The sequence below is a fragment of the Ambystoma mexicanum genome, chromosome 2p (genome assembly GCF_040938575.1).
Source record: "Ambystoma mexicanum isolate Mex_15411 chromosome 2p, UKY_AmexF1_1, whole genome shotgun sequence".
Classification (NCBI taxonomy): Eukaryota; Metazoa; Chordata; class Amphibia; order Caudata; family Ambystomatidae; genus Ambystoma; species Ambystoma mexicanum.
Genome location: NC_090923.1, coordinates 1,210,843,714 through 1,210,863,554, shown reverse-complemented (window position 1 = coordinate 1,210,863,554; position 19,841 = coordinate 1,210,843,714).

Sequence of the window (19,841 nt, the reverse complement as noted above, 5' to 3'; positions counted from 1 at the left end):
TCCTGTCTGTGAGTCTACTTCCCTCCCATGAGGGTTGTCTCCCCCATATGGGGCGCCCTCAGACAGCCACCCACAGGATCAGGTAGCAGCACCCTTTACCTGGCCATATGGGGAGAAAGTTTCCCCAGAGAGTGAGTGATGACATTGCTAGATTCACCACAGTGTACACATATCATTTGGGACCGTGATTCTGGGTGAAGTTCTTCAGAGGTCACCACATAGGCCCTAATGGCAGTCCTCTAACTTCTTGAGTCTAACAGGGATTTAGCTGGAATTCCCTGCACCGATACATGCATATGGAACATCTGATCGGCACTGTCTGCAGTATAGACTGTCCAGGTGGGCGATTCCAGCACCTCTTCGTTGTCCGGGAACCAATCACTGAGATATTCGAGATCGGTCAGGGCTTCTTCCCATTCTGGGGTGATTTCATCAAAAGGTTTTTATAATCCTGGTTTAGGAGCCCAATATCCAAAGGTTCTTCCTTGGATGTCGCCAAGCAGAACTTGGCCAGATGTCCTGATTTTCCACAGGCATAACACTTTATTACCTAAGGACGCAGAATTGACCAGGGTTTTCTCCAGTCTGCTAGTAAGGAAGACCTCATATTAATTTTATGGACTGGTTGGGTGGGACTTTATTTCCTCAGGATTGGACTCTTTTCTCTACCCCCAGTTCTAGGTTTGTGTCGCTGGTTTTCTCTGGTCCCATAAATTATTCCTGCAAGTACATAGCTCTCTGGTGCACATTAGATGTTTGGATTATTCTTCTAAGGAGTGTTCATGTAGCTGGTAAACTACTTTTTGTAGATATGGGGGCAAGAGAGCAACACACTGTTCTAGGATCAACATCTCTTTGGCCTCCTTATATGTTTTGTTGTTTAGCCATTTGTTCAATATTCCCTTCTCTCTATACGATATTTGGCAGGGAATTTCCCCTTAACATAACGGTAGATGTCGTGGTCAGCAACTATAGTGCTCTCAATCATGCCCCATTCTCTCCAGGATACATTGTTTCAGCTCTTTGTATGGGGTTGTTGCATGAGAGTTTAAGGCTTCAAAGGCATGCTGGGCTTCCCGTGTTAGAAGAGGGGTGATATACCAGACCTAGCGATCTCAGTGCCAGCCTGCGGTCTCAGCCATGTTTTCAGAATTAACAAAGAAGGTGGCTGGATCTTCTCCAGGTCTCGCACTTTTTAAAAAACCCACTAGACCTGCAGTGCAAGTTCCTTAGTTTACATACTCGACGTAAGAGAAAGGCACTCGCCCCATGGCCACGCGTGACAAAATATTTACCAGAGCTTTCTGTAAAATGGTGCATGTCACCATAAATCATAACTCTCAACTCACATGCTTTTGTTGGGTGTCATCCGCCTTGAAATCAGCAGATTCACCCATCAAGCCTCCTATATGCCCATTCACTTCAATGGCGCTCACCCGCCCAAAACATAAATTGTTTTTTTTACCCACCTTGGTGACACAGAAGCTTGAGAGCTATGCCATAAGCACACTTCATATTTGATGTAATACTGCCACACAAATGCCAGCCATGTACAGTGAAATGTTTATTTGCCATTTACCGCAAACAAAGTGTTTGCGGTAAACGTCAAATAAAAGTTTCAAACATCCCCAAACTTGCCAGCAAGGTTGAATACCATGCAAATGGCACTCGCTCTTCATGAAATCTCCTCGCCAATGCAAGTGGGGTAGTAGAATTTGCAAGCTCAGTTCACCATCTCTCAATTTTGTAGGATTGTGGGTGGCACTTCCATGAATCAGGGACTAGGTGTTCCCATCTCTACTTGAGAGCTTGCTGCAAGGCTGTAAGGATCTCTTGATGATGACAGTTAATAGTCAGTTGGCCTTCCACCAAGGCCCTTACCAGGCATTCCATGGATGTTGCTGCAGAGTCTACTCCTCTGGAACTGGAATCCTCATCGTGTGGTGCGCTGTGGATTCCGTGTCTCAGTATGTGGGCCGTTTCCACTGCTGGAACGTAGAGTCACCGAGGAGGCTCGGCAGACTGCTTCCGGTGGCTTGAGTTTGTTTCACTAGACAAGTTCTCTCCCAACCTCGTGTATCTTGGTTCCTCCGCCAGTGCGGTGGGTTCCTCGGAATGTCAGCTCTGGATAGGATACTATCAGACCCGGCTGATTCCCAGGAGTCCTCTGGTTCTTCCGATGGGGATCCAGACTTGGGAATTACAGTTCCACTCCCACTTAGCAGATCATATGGCGCTGGAAAATGGAAATCTGTGTGAAGTGGAACATTATGTAAAATTGCAATGTTTGCTGTGTGTTGGAAGCATGGAATTAATAATGCAAACATTACATTTCAAATCGAGCTAACTGAATCATACGGGACTTTGCAAATGTTAGATGTACATGATGAGCCCACATGGAAAACGTAATGTGTGCTAAATTAAATATTACAGAAAAGAGTATGGTATGTTAATAGTGCAATATTAATTATTGGAAATTACAAAATGTACGCAAGCATATAACAATACAAACAAAGTACCCGCACCCTCTTTCCCTCACACGCACACACACCAAACAAAAACAGGTTTAATGTCCAAGAATGTCCCCCATATATCATCATAAAGCTTGTTCTTCCTTTGTCGATGGCAAATAGCCCTTTCAATCAGTGACATTTTCCAAAGATCATGAGACCACTCATCCAACGTTGGTTGTTTCATCGATTTCCAATCTCGCAAGATCGTTTTTTTGCCAACTTGTACAGATCTGAAAAGCCAACATTTCTGAGGGTAATATAGATACTCCAAAACAGTATCCTCCCCTAGAATTAATGTTTCAAAATCAAATTCCAGGTTTGTACTTAACACTGTTCAATACCTTTGTTATTCCATCCCAGAAGTGTCTACCCCTATTGCACTCCTCCAGCATGTGTTCCAAAGAACCTAAGAACCTACTCTGTGCTTACATCCCCAGCAAGCCTCGGAGTCTGTCATTCTCCACTTGAATAATCGCTCTGGAGTCCAGTACACTCTATGATTTTAATTTGTCTGACCCTCTCGCCCGGGTTCAAAGATGTTAAGGGAATATTCTTAGAAATGTCCACCCACCTAATTTCAGTCATGGCTAAATCCAATTTACTCATCCAGGTGTTGATCAAGTCAACATTTTGCACTCTGCTACTCATTAAAAAGTTATATAATTTTGAAGCCAGGTGACCTGTTTTTTCCAACGTCCAGGTTTTGGTATCTAGATTGTTTGGATTAATTCACATTTCATTGTTGAAGGCTGTTGTAAGATCTTTTTTCACGTTGAAAGCTATGAGAACACTAAGAAGGGAAGTATGGAATGTCCAAAGTGTACATACTGTGGGAATATGGAGTAGGAAACTTGAACTGCATGCCACTTTAAATAGGGTATTGTGGAAAAATGTAAAGCATGTTAACTGAATGAAGCATTGGAGGACTTTGACCATTTTTAAAATGTTGTATTGTGCTTCAGCCTACAAAAATAAGCTTTTCACAAAAAATAATGTAAAAGAAACAAGAGAAAAACATTGAATCATACTACACAAAAAAGAAAACATTTCCAATTGAATAGTAACATTTCATCTAAAATATAAACCAATGAAAATCAGTTAATATCATTTCATGTGATGCAACCAAATAATTAAAATTCAGCTAATTTCCCTAAAAAACACATAAAAAAGCATAGAGCGCCAGAATTAATTTCACCACATTTTCCCACATCAACCTAACCCAAAACATCTCAGACAATAACACCGAACCCGAATAATGTAGTCTCGGCTCTGCAAAAGCTGGACAAAACATAAGAATGGGCCTCATTACGAGTTTGGAGGTAGCCATGCCTTTTTTAGCGGCATGGCTACCCCCAAGCTCGGGTCCGGGTCCCGCAAAAGGGGACTTACTGGGCCATTCCGACCTTGGAGGGCCCGGTAATTCCCTTTCGCGGGACCCGGACCCGGTACGTTCCATTCCCATTTAAGCCCCCGTTGGGCTCAATGGGAATGGGGAGGATACTAGCAACGGGCCCGTTAATGATGGGCCCGTTGTTAGCATCCTGTTCTACTAGCGGGTCCTGCTCTGCACATCTGGTCTGGCTAGGCGTTCAGAGCGGGACCCGCTGCAGAACTCGTAATGTGGCGGCCCGGAGTGAACGTTCATTCGGAATGGCCGCCACAGTCGGAATGAGGCCCAATGTGTTTGAGTATTTCCACCGATTTGACCATGCAACACTTACAGTTGGTATTAGTTACTGACTTGTCCCACTTGGACCTCCATTCCAGAGTTGAAAATTGGTTCAGACAGAAACACAAGTATACACCCCAAATCTTTGGGCAAGGAAACAAGGAGACGTACATCAAAAGGTCTGTTTGCGTCCTTCTGAATTTTGCATATTCCCTATAAAGAGGCAAATTCCCCAGTAAGTCCAGGTTTTCGGCCCAGTCCGCTGCAAACAATTTTTGTTTTGCCACCCCAGGAGCTGCTTTCAGCTCCTCTGATGAGGACCCTATCAGAAGCAAGATCTCACACATTGTGGTATTGTACTGACTCAGAGTAGAAGCCAATTGGAGGGAAGACAGCTCACCTAGGCATTCCATAGGGAATTGTTCGAAGGGTTTAAGATTTTGGTGTATTCTGCCAACTTCCTCCACAAGGCTCTTGCTGCCAAAGAAGTGAGTCCCAACTCATGTCTGACTACTGCATTGGGCACAGAATTGTTCAGGCCCAAAGTTCTTTTCCAGAGCAGCCCCTGAAGTATATTAAGAGATGCCCCCATATCAAAGGAGACAATACCAAGACCATAAAGGATTATAGGTTCACCATTTTGGAGATAGAACCTGATCAAGGGTACCAAAGAGTATCGACATAGCTGTGAGTATATTCGCTTCATTTTGGTCAGTAGAGTTGTGAATCCCCCCTTGCAAGAGCCTTTCAGGCCCACTTAAACTGATTGTTTGAGGAATTGAATCCTAGGTATCTCATGGGTGACACCCTTTCCAGACCAGAGGCTGGTCTCCCACCTTACACATGAAGGCTTTTGGTCATTTTTTGGTGGATAAAATCACAACCTTTGATTTTTGCCTAATAATTTTTTGATTGTTTTGGACAGCATAGTGGTGAAATAGGGTCAGTTTTCTATGGAGACCAAACGAGGTCTTGTCGAAAAGCATGACATCTGCGAAAGCGAGCCAGTTAAGAATTAATTTTCCCAGTTTTGCTGGATTTGCAGCTCCCGACTCCCACGGGACGGCTATGTCAGAGACGTAAAGATTAACAATGGTGGGGGCCACCACGCAACCCTGTCTGAGCCCCACAAAAGTGAGGACAAGTCAGAGGTTTCCTCCTCCCTTGTCAACCTGACCCTTAAGGACAAGTCACTATGCAGCAATGCCAGAATCTGAACAGTTTTGAGCAGCACATTCCACTGTAGACATTTCCTCCATAGGGTCTCCCAACTTACTGTCTCGAAAGCGTTCAACATACCTATAGAGGCCATCTAAACAGGACCCACCACCCCCTTTTTTACTGCTGCAGATAGGCGTGAGATTATAGTGCTGTTGAGGGAGGTCCCCATACCAGGTTGAAACCCAACCTGATATTTGGAGAGAAGATTCAGAGCTTTTATCTGTTGGGAGAGGTCTCTCAGCAATAGGGAGGTGAACATTTTAATGGAGGTGTATAGGAGAGCAATCAGTCTGAAATTCTTCGGATCGGACATGTCACCATGTTTATAGATGGGTATTACGATTGATTGTTTCCAAGTATTGGGGATCCTACCCACTCGGTATATGCTCTTATAAAGTGTCAACAAAGGTCCCACCCATACCTTCGGATCCTGCTTAAAGTGCATTGGCGGAATGCCATCAGAACCAGTAGCTGCAGAGGCCTTACCAGAGGACTATAGCCCACCGTACATCCTCCTCATCCCAGGGGCAAACCTCCCAGTCATTGCTGCACATGCTAAGAGACAACAGACACTCGGCCTCGCCCTTGGTTCGAGCAAATTTGTTCTGCAAATAAGCTAACCATATATGCTCTGGTATGTCACAACCCTTCTCAACAGCGGGGCCATTTGTAGTTTACTTCACCGCAGACCAGAAGTTGGCATGATTATTCCCTGCCACTGTTTGAGGTATCGCCTGATTAACTGTGAAGTGAGCTTCTCGCCTACATTGGCCAACCGTTGTATTGTAGAGGGCTTGAATATTATTCGTGGCTACCGCATATGCTGATGGCAAAAGGGAGGCAAACCGTAAGGATCTCAAGTTCTTCCTTTTAAGTCTTTTTTGTCAGGGCAATGGTACCTTCATACTGATGTCTGTGCCTTTTGTCAGTATTGTATTTGCCCTTGGTCCCTAAATGGGCCAAACAGGTGTGCAGTGTGAAATTAAAAGAATCCACTGAAAATCTGTCAGTCAAGCATCCCCCAGATTTTATTGTGTGATTGAGAATATTCAAATAATTCTTACAATTTACTGCATTCCATCTTACCGTCAGGCCACACAGATAATTGTACATCTTCGGCATCAAGGGTCCTGAAGACGGGTCTGAAGAAACACATAAAATAGATTTGTCTGTGAAGGTGTTTTCTTCATATCCAGAAACACTAAATGAGTGTAGACGTCCAACTGAGAAGAATAATATATAGGGATGCATGTCAAACATATCTCCCACTTGTGTTGCTAACCTCACAAATGATTTTTAAGTAATTTACAATTATTCTGATTTCTCCACTTGTGTTGCTAATGTTCCATCAAACACGTTTCGTCTAGATACAATCACCGTTTGTATGTGTTTTCATGTTCTACTGTTTTTACAGTTTCAGCTCAATGTTACATGTGTATATGAATTAAAATATGTGTTTAATTGACTTAATCTGGTATATCACTGTGTAAATAATATATGACAGTGCAATAGTACATGAAGGTGGCCTTTGATGACCTATGTTTGTAAAAGCAGGGTAGCTTTTTGTGGAACTCCCCATGTTTGACTTGACTACTTCCTCATCCACAAAAGCCCCCTTACAAAAAAAGAGAAACTTCTTTGCTCACTTTCATTCAATACAGTGGCATTTTATACATATATCATTTTTAAAAAACCATCATTGACAATTTTGTTCAAATTCCTCTTTGTGATATTAGTACAGTATTGTACATTCTTAAATAACGTTGTGCTTACAGTAGGTTATAAGACAAGTGTGGGTAATGTATTTTTCAAATAATGATATGCTGTCACTCGTTGAGTGCATACTGTTCGTTGGTTGAACTCTCAGTGATCTCGCTTCACATTAAACTATGTATCTCTTGCTTGTATTCACAGTCCATAATAAACAACAAGCTGCTTGAATGCATCAAACAATGACTAAGAGCAATTAATTGACTAATAGACATCTATAGCACGCAGGGCAGATTACAGATAATCTTAAAGTGACCCATGTCAGCTGTGAAATGTTCAACTGTTCCTAACAATCACTCTGCATTCTGGTACATGTACTCGTGTTTCTATAGTTGGAAAATAAAACTATGCTATTTATTTATTTATTGATATACAAGAGGAACCATGCTCTTTTGATCACAAAAGAACGTACAATAGATAAGAAATCAGATTTGATGGGAAGTAGTGAGCTTCTTAAAATGGGGTGAGTTTGATGGACATTCTGACCAGGTTGTGGAGGGGGGTAAATGGAACAGTCACCGGAGACAATACATAAGTGGACATACATAGATTAAGGACAACCAACATTGGACATTTTTAAGTGCAGGTAGGCGGTACGGCCAGCTGTGCGCGGGACATAACCATGATGGGCGAAGTGCTAGAATGGAGGCAGAGGAAGTGATAGACAGAGGCAGGTTTTATGTGAGGGAAACCTGTTAGATAGCAGGCAGATGAAAGGTACTCAGAGGCGAGGAGGTAGGCTTTTTCTTTGGTTTTAAACATAAATGTGTGGACTGTTTCTTAGATGTCCGGGGGAAGAGAATTCCATGCAGGTGGAGAAAGAAGAGAGAAAGAGCGGGAACCACAAGGGTAGTCGAGAAGGCAGAGCCGAGATTACAAGAAGCCTTATAGAGTTGGATAGAGGAGGATAGATGCAGTGCTGCCTTACCGTGGATAGATTTATGAACCAGGAGAAGACATTTAAATCTGGCCCTGTTTTGCATCATCAGCCATCCAGCCTGGTGACGGTATGAGGAAGTATGTATGAAGTGAGGGTGTTCAAAGAGAATCCTGGTAGCGAAGTTAATGGTCTTGTCGATAGCACAGAAAGCATAGTTGGGGAGACCAAAGAGGATACTGGCACAGTAGTCCAGTTTAGAGAAGACCAGAGTAGTTAATAGATGCTTGGCGGTTTTGAAAAGAAGGAGGAGTGCCTGATTTTCATAATATTTAGGAGGTTGAGGCGAGCTGCTTTTCCAGTGTTGGAGATGAAAGCAGAGCGGTGAAGGTGTGTGAAGGGTTTTAGATGACACTGAGGTTTCTAGCTGAAGAAGAATAGGGGAGAGTGGCAGGTGGGAACTGGATAGGCAGAGGAAGAGATGAGGGAGAGCTTTTGGCAGGGAGGAAGAGCACGTCTGTTTTGGTAGAGCTTAACATCAGAGAGTGCAAAGCCATCCAATATTTAATGGCAGAGAGACAGTTTGACATTTTGATAGAGAGATTAGGGGAGAGTTCATGAAAAGAGAAGAAGCTTTAGGTGTCTTCTCCGAAGAGTTGGTACGAGAACCCAGAGGAGGAGATTAGTGCCTCAAAAGCAGATGTGTAGAGTGTAAAGAGGAGCGGACCCAAGACAGAGCCTTGTGGGACACCAACAGTTAGAGGAGTGAGTGAGTTGAGAGGTGTTGCTCCAGAAGACAGGGAATTGGCAGGGTGCAAGGTAGGATTCAATCAGGCAAGGGCTTGATCGCGAATCCCAAGAAGAAAGAGAGTATTAAGGAGATCAGAGCGATCGGCAGTGTCAAAGACAGCAGACAGATCAAGGAGAATTAGGATAGAGGATAGGTTTGAGTGCTTATAAGAGGCAATGAAGTTGGACACATTCAATGGAGCAGTTTCCGTGCAGTGACAGGAGCGAACACCTGCTTGTAGGGGTTTTTGAAGGTTGTTGATGTCTAAGAAATTGTTAAGAAGGTTGAACACAACCCTTTTGAGAACTTTAGGGTAGTGCGGAAGGAGGGACAAAGGGCGAAAGTTAGCTAGTAGGTATGGGTCAGCCCTGTGCTTTTTTAGGAGAGGGATAACCTTAGCTGTTTTGAAAACAAAGGGGCAGCAAGCAGAGTCAAAGGGAAAGTTGATAAGTTCAGCGAGGTCAGAGGCCACTATAGGGGCAATTGTCAGAATGTACCAAAGTATTAACTGAAAAGGATACAATACTCAAAAGGATACAGGAGGTAGGGTCTTCCGGATCCCTGTTCACACGATTTGATAGTCGTGAAGTCAATAAAAGACCTTCCAAATGATACAACCCTCTGGCTGATAAAACAGGCAGAGCGATGGATCACTGGAAAGGGCGTGGGTAAGGTATAGTAATCCAGCCTAGGACAAATTAAAGTATCATGAATAACTGCTCCAACCTGAGTATGATGAATTAGATAATGACAGGAATGATCACACTGACCTTTATATTTGGGTAGAATAATCCAGAAGTCTCTTGATGGATTTGAATGAAGAACAAACGACAAGGAAGGGAAAATTAGTAAGGGAGACTTATCCCGAACGGAACGAGGCTCACGCTAGATACGGGTTGAATTCACCACAGGATAGCGTCCAAAGTTCAGTTCAAAGTCACTTCCAATAATCCTTGAAAGGCTTCCTTCCCACTATAGGGATCAATCCTTCTGTTAATTCCACAGATGCAGGAGTTAGAAGTACACGCGGTTATAAACAGCCGCGAAGAAAATAACGTTTGAAGACAACGTGCGCGTGTGGATTTTACACGCGGGCAGGATTTACGCAGCCTTGGCCAGCCGCACTTGAAGACAAAGAGCGCGTGTGGATTTTACACGCGGGCAGGATTCACGCAGCCTTGGCCAGCCGCACTTGAAGACAAAGAGCGCGTGTGGATTTACACGCGGGCAGGATTCACGCAGCCTTGGCCAGCCGCACTTGAAGACAAAGAGCGCGTGTGGATTTTACACGCGGGAAGGATTCACGCAGCCTTGGCCAGCCGCACTTGAAGACAAAGAGCGCGTGTGGATTTTACACGCGGACAGGATTCACGCAGCCTTGGCCAGCCGCACTTGAAGACAAAGAGCGCATGTGGATTTTACACGCGGGCAGGATTCACGCAGCCTTGGCCAGCCGCACTTGAAGACAAAGAGCGCGTGTGGATTTTACACGCGGGCAGGATTTACGCAGCCTTAGCCAGGCGCGCTTGAAGACAGAGAGCGCGTGTGGAATAACACGCGGGCGGTGTTCCCGCAGTCCGGAACAGCCGCGTTTAGAGACAGCGTGAGCGTGTGGAATTACACGCGGGCAGGATTCCCGCAGTCCGGACCAGCCACGCTTGAAGACAGAGAACGCGTGTGAATTATCACGCGAAGGGATAGCTCCAGGAATCAGCGTGTGGCGGAACACACGCTATCGAAGGCCCAAAAGTAGCTGTAGAAATATGCCAGGATGCAGATCAGAGGTTCAGCTACACAACGCCAATAGAGACGATCAGAAGCAGCGAGTGAAGTTTCTACGCTGCTTAAATACGTAATACCGTAGTTCACGTGACGAAGCAAAAGTCACGTGAAGTTAGCGACGTGAAAAGTGCAAACGTCGTTTTCCCGGTAACGTATCGAATAGCCTCCATTTGGAGTAGAACGGTCTAGCTGTTCTACGAGCGTAGCGTCCAGCATGCATGACAGTGCCATCCCCCAAAGGGACAACCTCTCCCCTTCTTGTGTGAAAGCGCTTCAATAAAGCAGGAGCATGAATGTTGGAAAGAGGTTCCCAGGACCTATCTTCGGGACCATAGCCCTTCCAATCCACCAGATAATATGGTCTACCAGAACGGAGTTTCATATCCAGTATGCCTTGTACCTCGTATTCATCAGACCCCCGCACAGAAATAGCAACAGGCCGTACAGGCAGTCTAGTAGCTTCAGAGAATGGCTTAATGAGTGAGACGTGGAATACAGGATGCACCCGCCATCGTTGTGGCAAAGCCAGACGTACAGCAGCAGGATTAAGAACATGGAGCACTACATACGGACCGATGTATCTAGGCAACAATTTCTTTTTGCCTGGAATTCTTAAGTTCTTAGTGGATAGCCAGACTTTCATACCAGCCTTATAGACAGGTGCGGATACTCTATGAGCATCGGCATAGAACTTGTCACGTCGTTTAGCCTGCTCCAATTGCTGCTTCACCTTTCTTTGTAATCTCTTCAGTTCACGAAGAGTACGGCCTGCGGCAGGCGTGTCCAAGGATAGACCGGAATCCAGAGGTATTGATCGGGGGTGTTGTCCATAGAGAGCATAGAACGGTGAAGTGCCTATGGCACTATGATAAGAGTTGTTATAGGCGAATTCAGCCGCCGGCAGTACCGTGAGCCAATCCGATTGGTATTGCAAACACAGACACCGCAGATATTGTTCCATAGTACAATTGACCCTTTCAGTCTGTCCGTCGGTTTGAGGATGATAAGCACTGGACATTCTATCATCAATTAGTAATGCAGATGTTAAAGCTCTCCAAAAGCGTGACGCAAACTGCGAGCCCCTGTCAGTAATGATTACTGATGGTAGACCAAAGAAACGAAATATATGTTGGATGAATAGTTCAGCCAGAACAGTAGCAGTTGGTAAACCAATACAGGGAATAAATAGAGCCAATTTAGTGAAATAATCCACTACGACCCATATGGTATCATATCCCTGATTTGGGGGGAGTTCTACCACAAAGTCCATAGATATCATGTCCCATGGTTTGTTAGGGACAGGTAAGGACTGGAGTAAGCCCACTGGTTTACCAGGAATATTTTTACATTGGATACATACAGAACAAGAAGATACATAGTTTATAACATCTTTTGCCATGGATGGCCACCAGCACCACCTTTTGAGCAGATCCAGTGTTTTCTTCCGTCCAGGATGGGCTGCAATCAAGGAATCATGATTCCATTTGAGGGCTTTATTCCGCATTGAAGGAGTTGGTAGATAAAGTACTCCTTGTGTGAATGGTAAACCGTTATGCACGTCCAGATTCATATCCTGGACTACTTGTGGATGATTTTTTACCCACTCTTGTATTTCGGTTTTTAAGGATGGTTGAACCGAACAACTACAAATTACATGATCTGCCAACAGCTGAATCTGTACTTGTTTTTCTTCCTGCGCCTCTTTACTCATACGGGACAAAGCGTCTGACTTAACATGTTCTCGGGCAGGACGATAGGTGACCTGGAAATCGTATTGGGCAAAAAAGACATGCCATCTGGCCTGACGGGCCGTAAGGCATTTCATGGATTTGAATGCTTGGAGATTTCTATGGTCAGAGTACACCAACACCTGTTGTTTGGCCCCAAGAAGATGATGATGCCATTCTCGGAAAGCATCTTTGATAGCCAGTAGTTCCCGCTCAGTAACGGTGTAGTTCCGTTCATATGAGGTGAGTTTGCGAGAGAAGAAAGCCACTGGGTGTTCCTCCTTGGTTTCTGTGCAAACTTGTGAGAGCACTGCACCAATAGCGACACTGGATGCATCCGCTTCAACGACAAACTGGCGATCAGGATCCGGATGTTGAAGCACGGGTGCAGTGGTAAATGCTTCCTTCAGCTTTTCGAATGCTGCTTGGGCATGTTGGTTCCAACAGAAAGGAACTTTGGAACTAGTTAAAGCCGTCAAAGGAGCTACTGTTTTGGAAAAGGAATGGATAAATCTGCGATAGAAATTCGCAAAGCCCAAGAAAGACTGTAGTGACTTGACGTTATGCGGAATCGGCCAATTCAAGACGGCCTTTACCTTGGAACGACTCATTCGAGCACCTAGATTGGTAATGTCGTAACCAAGGAATTCCACTTCCTGTGAATGAAAGACACATTTTTCGGCTTTCACATAAAGATGGTTCTCCCTAAGTCTTTGTAGGACTGTAGAAACATGTCTGCCGTGTTCCGTTAAAGATGATGAGTAGATCAAAATGTCGTCCAGATAGACAACCACAAATTGGTCCATTATGTCTCTGAATATATCATTCATGAAGAATTGAAATGTGGCGGGAGCATTGCACAGACCAAAAGGCATCACCAAATATTCGTAAAGACCATACCGTGTCTTAAAAGCGGTCTTCCATTCGTCGCCTTCACGAATGCGAACCAAATTGTATGCACCTCGCAAGTCCAATTTGGTGAAATAACTGGAAGTGCCTAACTGATCCAACAGAACGTTTATTAGTGGTAAGGGGTATTGGTTTTTGATGGTGATATCATTAAGTGCCCTGTAATCAATGCATGGTCTGAGATCTCCCTCTTTCTTAGGAACAAAGAATAGAGGAGATGCAGCAGGAGATTGTGAGGGCCGTATAAAGCCCATTGCTAGCGCTTTGTCAATGTATTCTTTTAACACGACATCTTCTTTAGGTGTTAATGAATAAACACGGCCTGTAGGAATTTTGGCACCAGGAATCAATTCGATAGGACAGTCGTACTGTCGATGAGGAGGTAATTGTTCTGCCTGGCCTTTATCAAAGACATCAGCATAATCAGCGTATTCGCATGGTATGATATTGTCGCATTGATGTACAACGCTGATAGTAGAATCCTCCACCATAGAGGCCAATATGTGTTGTTTATTTGACACCTCCTGACTGGTAAAGCAATGTTCATTGCAATGAGTCGAAGGATATTGGAGCGATCCCGAAACCCAGTCAACAGCAGGATTGTGAAGGGTTAACCATGCAAGACCAAGTATGATCTCGTACTGCGGAGCAGCAATAACATCGAAGATGATTTCTTCTGAATGGTTATTTGATAACGTCATCTGAACAGGTACTGTCTCCTGGGTTACCATACCAGAAATCAAAACAGATCCGTCCACGGTGTTCACCGTTTCAGGTCTTTTTTTGTTTACAAGGGGTAAGGAACAGTTCTTGGCATAAGTGATGTCTATGTAATTGCTGGTGGCTCCAGAATCAACCATGGCCTTGGAAACCACTTCTCGCTCATCACAACGTAACGTCACCTGAACTATTACAGGCGCATGTTTAGGAATGGTACTGGAGTCCGATGAAACACTCGACATAGGGACTCCTGCTAATGTCGAGTTTTGGCGTTTCCCGCACGCTTGATGGGTTTTTTAGGACATGTTGCCAATAAATGCTCGGAAGAACCACAGTACATACATAAGTGGTTTTTTCTTCGGTTCTCCCGTTCTGCATTGGACAATCGGCCTCTCACGGCGCCTATCTGCATGGGTTCAGGGTCGTTAGAGATGACTGCTGGTGTCTCTGACCGCCCCGAGACTGGCATGAAGGGCTTTTTCTCTCCCTTTCGAGCATTCCTTCGGGCGTCGATTTGTAGAACCAAATCGAGCAGCTCTGGGAAACCCGTAGGAACCACAGGAACTGTAGATAAGGCATCTTTCAGTTCTTCAGAAAGACCCTTGTAAAAAACAGCCGTTTTCTTGCTGTCAGGCCATTGGGTTTCCGCCGTCAGTTGATTGAACCGGGCAACGTGAGACATAAGGGGTTGGCTGCCCTGTTGTAGGTTAAGCAACTCTAAATCTGTGGCTTGAGTAGAGTAACGCATGTCAAAGACTTTACTCATAGCAGTCAAGAGATCGTCACAATCGTACAACAAAGGGCTATTTGTTTCCAACAAAGGGTTAGCCCAAGCAGCGGCTGTGCCCCCTAAATGGGAAAGCACGAAGGCTGCTTTTGTGGTTAGATCAGGAAAAGATGTAGGACGGCAAAGAAAATGGAGCCGGCACTGATTTACAAAGGTTCTATAGGTTTTGGGATCACCCGTGAACCTTTCCGGAGGGGCCAAGGGAAACTGAGTGGGCATAACCACATTAATAGTTTCCTGTGGGGGTGCCGTAGTCCCAGATCCAGATGCAGTAGCCATCAGCGCCTGTGCTCCCTGAGGACTACCATGTAGGGCGTCTTGCATAACGTCCATACGGTGCCGTAACATGTCCTGTGCTGTAACCATTTCATTTCTCAAATCGTTGATCAACTGTGTCAAAACAGTTAAAGGATCCGTGCCCTCCATGGCTTCTGATTCTGTCAGAATGTACCAAAGTATTAACTGAAAAGGATACAATACTCAAAAGGATACAGGAGGTAGGGTCTTCCGGATCCCTGTTCACACGATTTGATAGTCGTGAAGTCAATAAAAGACCTTCCAAATGATACAACCCTCTGGCTGATAAAACAGGCAGAGCGATGGATCACTGGAAAGGGCGTGGGTAAGGTATAGTAATCCAGCCTAGGACAAATTAAAGTATCATGAATAACTGCTCCAACCTGAGTATGATGAATTAGATAATGACAGGAATGATCACACTGACCTTTATATTTGGGTAGAATAATCCAGAAGTCTCTTGATGGATTTGAATGAAGAACAAATGACAAGGAAGGGAAAATTAGTAAGGGAGACTTATCCCGAACGGAACGAGGCTCACGCTAGATACGGGTTGAATTCACCACAGGATAGCGTCCAAAGTTCAGTTCAAAGTCACTTCCAATAATCCTTGAAAGGCTTCCTTCCCACTATAGGGATCAATCCTTCTGTTAATTCCACAGATGCAGGAGTTAGAAGTACACGCGGTTATAAACAGCCGCGAAGAAAATAACGTTTGAAGACAACGTGCGCGTGTGGATTTTACACGCGGGCAGGATTTACGCAGCCTTGGCCAGCCGCACTTGAAGACAAAGAGCGCGTGTGGATTTTACACGCGGGCAGGATTCACGCAGCCTTGGCCAGCTGCACTTGAAGACAAAGAGCGCGTGTGGATTTACACGCGGGCAGGATTCACGCAGCCTTGGCCAGCCGCACTTGAAGACAAAGAGCGCGTGTGGATTTTACACGCGGGAAGGATTCACGCAGCCTTGGCCAGCCGCACTTGAAGACAAAGAGCGCGTGTGGATTTTACACGCGGACAGGATTCACGCAGCCTTGGCCAGCCGCACTTGAAGACAAAGAGCGCGTGTGGATTTTACACGCGGGCAGGATTCACGCAGCCTTGGCCAGCCGCACTTGAAGACAAAGAGCGCGTGTGGATTTTACACGCGGGCAGGATTTACGCAGCCTTAGCCAGGCGCGCTTGAAGACAGAGAGCGCGTGTGGAATAACACGCGGGCGGTGTTCCCGCAGTCCGGAACAGCCGCGTTTAGAGACAGCGTGAGCGTGTGGAATTACACGCGGGCAGGATTCCCGCAGTCCGGACCAGCCACGCTTGAAGACAGAGAACGCGTGTGAATTATCACGCGAAGGGATAGCTCCAGGAATCAGCGTGTGGCGGAACACACGCTATCGAAGGCCCAAAAGTAGCTGTAGAAATATGCCAGGATGCAGATCAGAGGTTCAGCTACACAACGCCAATAGAGACGATCAGAAGCAGCGAGTGAAGTTTCTACGCTGCTTAAATACGTAATACCGTAGTTCACGTGACGAAGCAAAAGTCACGTGAAGTTAGCGACGTGAAAAGTGCAAACGTCGTTTTCCCGGTAACGTATCGAATAGCCTCCATTTGGAGTAGAACGGTCTAGCTGTTCTACGAGCGTAGCGTCCAGCATGCATGACAGCAATAGGCTTCAACAGCTGAGGAGAAAGAGGGTCTGATATTAATAGAGATAGCACTTTGTCACTATTAGTGTCACTAAAGTGGGAGATGCAGGCAGAGGATGATCGTAGAGTAGGCAGAGTGTGAAATGTAGGAGATGGGAGTATGAGGAAGGTCAGGAGAGAGTCTCTAATTTTGGTAATTGTTGTAGCGAGTTATTCAGCTAGGTCATTAGCTGTGAGAGTGGAATTGATAGTCATAGACTTAGGGGGAGTGAGGAGTGAGTTTAGGGTGCCCTGTAGCCAGCGTGGATGGTTGGGGTGAGAGTCAATGAGGGTTAGGTAGAATTCCCTTTTAGCTGTATCAAGAGTGGACTTGAGTGAGTTCAGGGCAGAGAGGTAGAGTTAGAGGTCCTCATGTGAGTGGGTATGCCTCCATTTGCGCAGCAGCCGACGCATGTCTGTACGGAGAGAGCGTATGCATGGGGTGACCCATGATTGAGGATGCTGAGACTTAGCGGTGAAAGTAAGCAGTGGAAGTGAGAGGAGAATGAGTCATATAGTAGGGATTGGAAGCTGGAGAAGGCAGTGTTGGTGGAAGAGGTATTGTGTGTGAAGGAGGAGAGTTAGAACTGTAGGTCGGAGAGAAAAGGGGGAATGGCAGAAGGTTTAAATTTCCTTTTACTAATAGGTGAAGCAACTAGTGAGGAAATGTCAGGGTTGGAAAGGAGATGGTGGGGGAAACAATTGAGTGATCAGATATGGATGGTGTGACAGTATTATTAGTGGCTTAGAGAGAGAGAGAGAGAGAGAGAGAGAGAGGGGGGAGATGAATAAGAGATTCAAAGAGTTACCCCCTGTGTGTGTAGGTAGTTAATGGATAGAGTGGAGTGCGTGGTCACTAAGAAAAGGCTGATGTTCAGATTTCTGAGAAGTGGTAGGAGAGGGAAGTTTAAAGTCACCTAAGGGAGTGATGTGATGTTTAGTGGAAAGAGAATCAAGGAGTGGCCCAAGGTCATCACAGAATGGCCCAGTGGGACCAGGAGGGGGTGATAGATGGAGATGGTGTGAATTGAGTGAGGCAGAGCAATAGTATAGATGGTGAATTCAAAAGAGGTACTAAAGGATGTGGCATTGGGGATTTGTGAGGCATTGAGGCAGGAAGAGAGTAGGTGTCTGACGCCTCCACCTCTGCCAGTCAGTCGAGGAGAGTGAACGTAGGATAGTATGGGGCTGCCAGAGTGTCAGTGTCAGATGGAGAAATCCAGTTTCCAGTGATAGCAGGAAGGTCTAGCGGAGGAGAGCTGGAGTGAAAGTAGTCAGTGATAAAGGGAGTTTTGTTGCATACAGGCTGAGCACTCCAGAGTACAATGTTCAGTTGATGAGGTAAGGAAGAGAAGTTGAGTCTCAGAGGTAGAGAGGCCAGGTGGATAGGTGTTAGAGGAGGTATGGTGTTAGAGGAGGTATGGTTTTGTCTGTTGGAAGGAGGTAGAAGTGAAAAAGAGTATTGGGAGATTCGAGTGGTGAGTTTTATAATAGGGATAGGAAAGGAGGAAGTTGTAGCATGATTGGAGAAAGCAAAGCGAGAGGTGAGTAGGAGCTCCAGGAGGAGCAGAAGTGAATGCATTATAGGTGAGTAGCACAGTGTCAAGAGACAGTGCAGTAAATAGGAAGCTTTGGGTACTCACAGGTGCAACAGGGAGAAAAGCAAAATCAAAGGCTCATAGGCTAAGAGGCAAAGAGGCTGCTCAAGGGCTGGTCTTCACCCTTATCAGGAAACCTCCACAGTCTAAGTACCCACCAACTTCCCGGGTTAAACTACAATATCACCAGGGTGCTGTAACCTCCCCCCCTCCTTTTGCGTCGCGCACACATTCCATATGGCAAAAGGAGACACAGCAAAACCCCTACAAGTAATTTGTCCTTTAGTATGCATTGGGGGTGCCATGGCGATGCTGGAGTCCTCTTTATCGACTTCTGTGTGTGCGCTCATGTCAGAATCACGTGAGACAGATCCGGCGATTCTTTCTCCTCATAAGTCCTGCCCATGCACTGTATCCCTGCTTCTGAATTTACTTCATAGCCCGTATTGGTCTGCGTGTATTTTCTTGGTTCAACTGTTTACTTGGATTTCTGCTACACGTATTGGATCTGCTACACATCTTGTCCGTTGACTACTTATTGATACTTGGAAATTGACCTTGGAAATCCCTCTACCTGTGTTATTGCTGTCCGCATTTGTCTACGTTTCAGCCAGTGCAATCTCCAACCCAGCCTTTCTTCATGGACCGTTCTTGCTTACTGTTTTGTTTTGACCATTGCCAGGAAGTCGGCTACACGGATACTTTTGACTACTAAGAAAAACTCTCCACGGCATTCTACGGATCAAAAGCTTCATGCCCAGTGCCCGGACCAGAGACTTCCATTAGAGCACTTTTAGGCGTCCTCGTGCTGGCGATTGTCAGGGGGAGCATCAATCTCCACGTTATTCTACGGAACAAACACTTTAAGATTAGTGCTCAGACTAGAGACTTCCATTTGAGCACATTTAAGCGTCCTGGTGCCGGCGGTTGTTAGGGGAATCATCTCTGTCAGCCACTCTTGGAACTCAAACAGCCTGTCACGTGTAATGAAATACAACTGAGGGTAAGACTTTCAAATTAGTTTGTGTTCTTGTTAGTTGCTTAATCAGTTGCATTCTCTGGGAGGGTAGTGTTATTTTAACACCTTGCTTATCCTCTGCTTACAGGATACGCCCAATCACTATTCAGGAACAGGAATCCAGATTTTTCGGACTAAGTGGGATATCCGGTTGACATACAAGTTAGTACTAACTATCCTGTAGTCTTGCAAAAAATTGCTGTTGTAAATCTGGTGTTGATTGTGTGTTTTCTTTTACAGCCAGTTCTGTTCCTGTGGCGTCCATCCTTCTTTTCGTCAATAGATCTCTCAGCCTGTCCTTTGGTACTCCTGAAAGTTACATTGGCAGAATGAATTTTTTGACTACACGATGAGTTCAACTGCCAGGAGGTTACCCCTTGGTTCATACGGCTGTATCTGACAACCCTTCACTGTTCTGCCCTTAACTTGGACGCCCCGGGCTGGACGCCCCCAGGGAGTTCAGAAGGGATGACACAC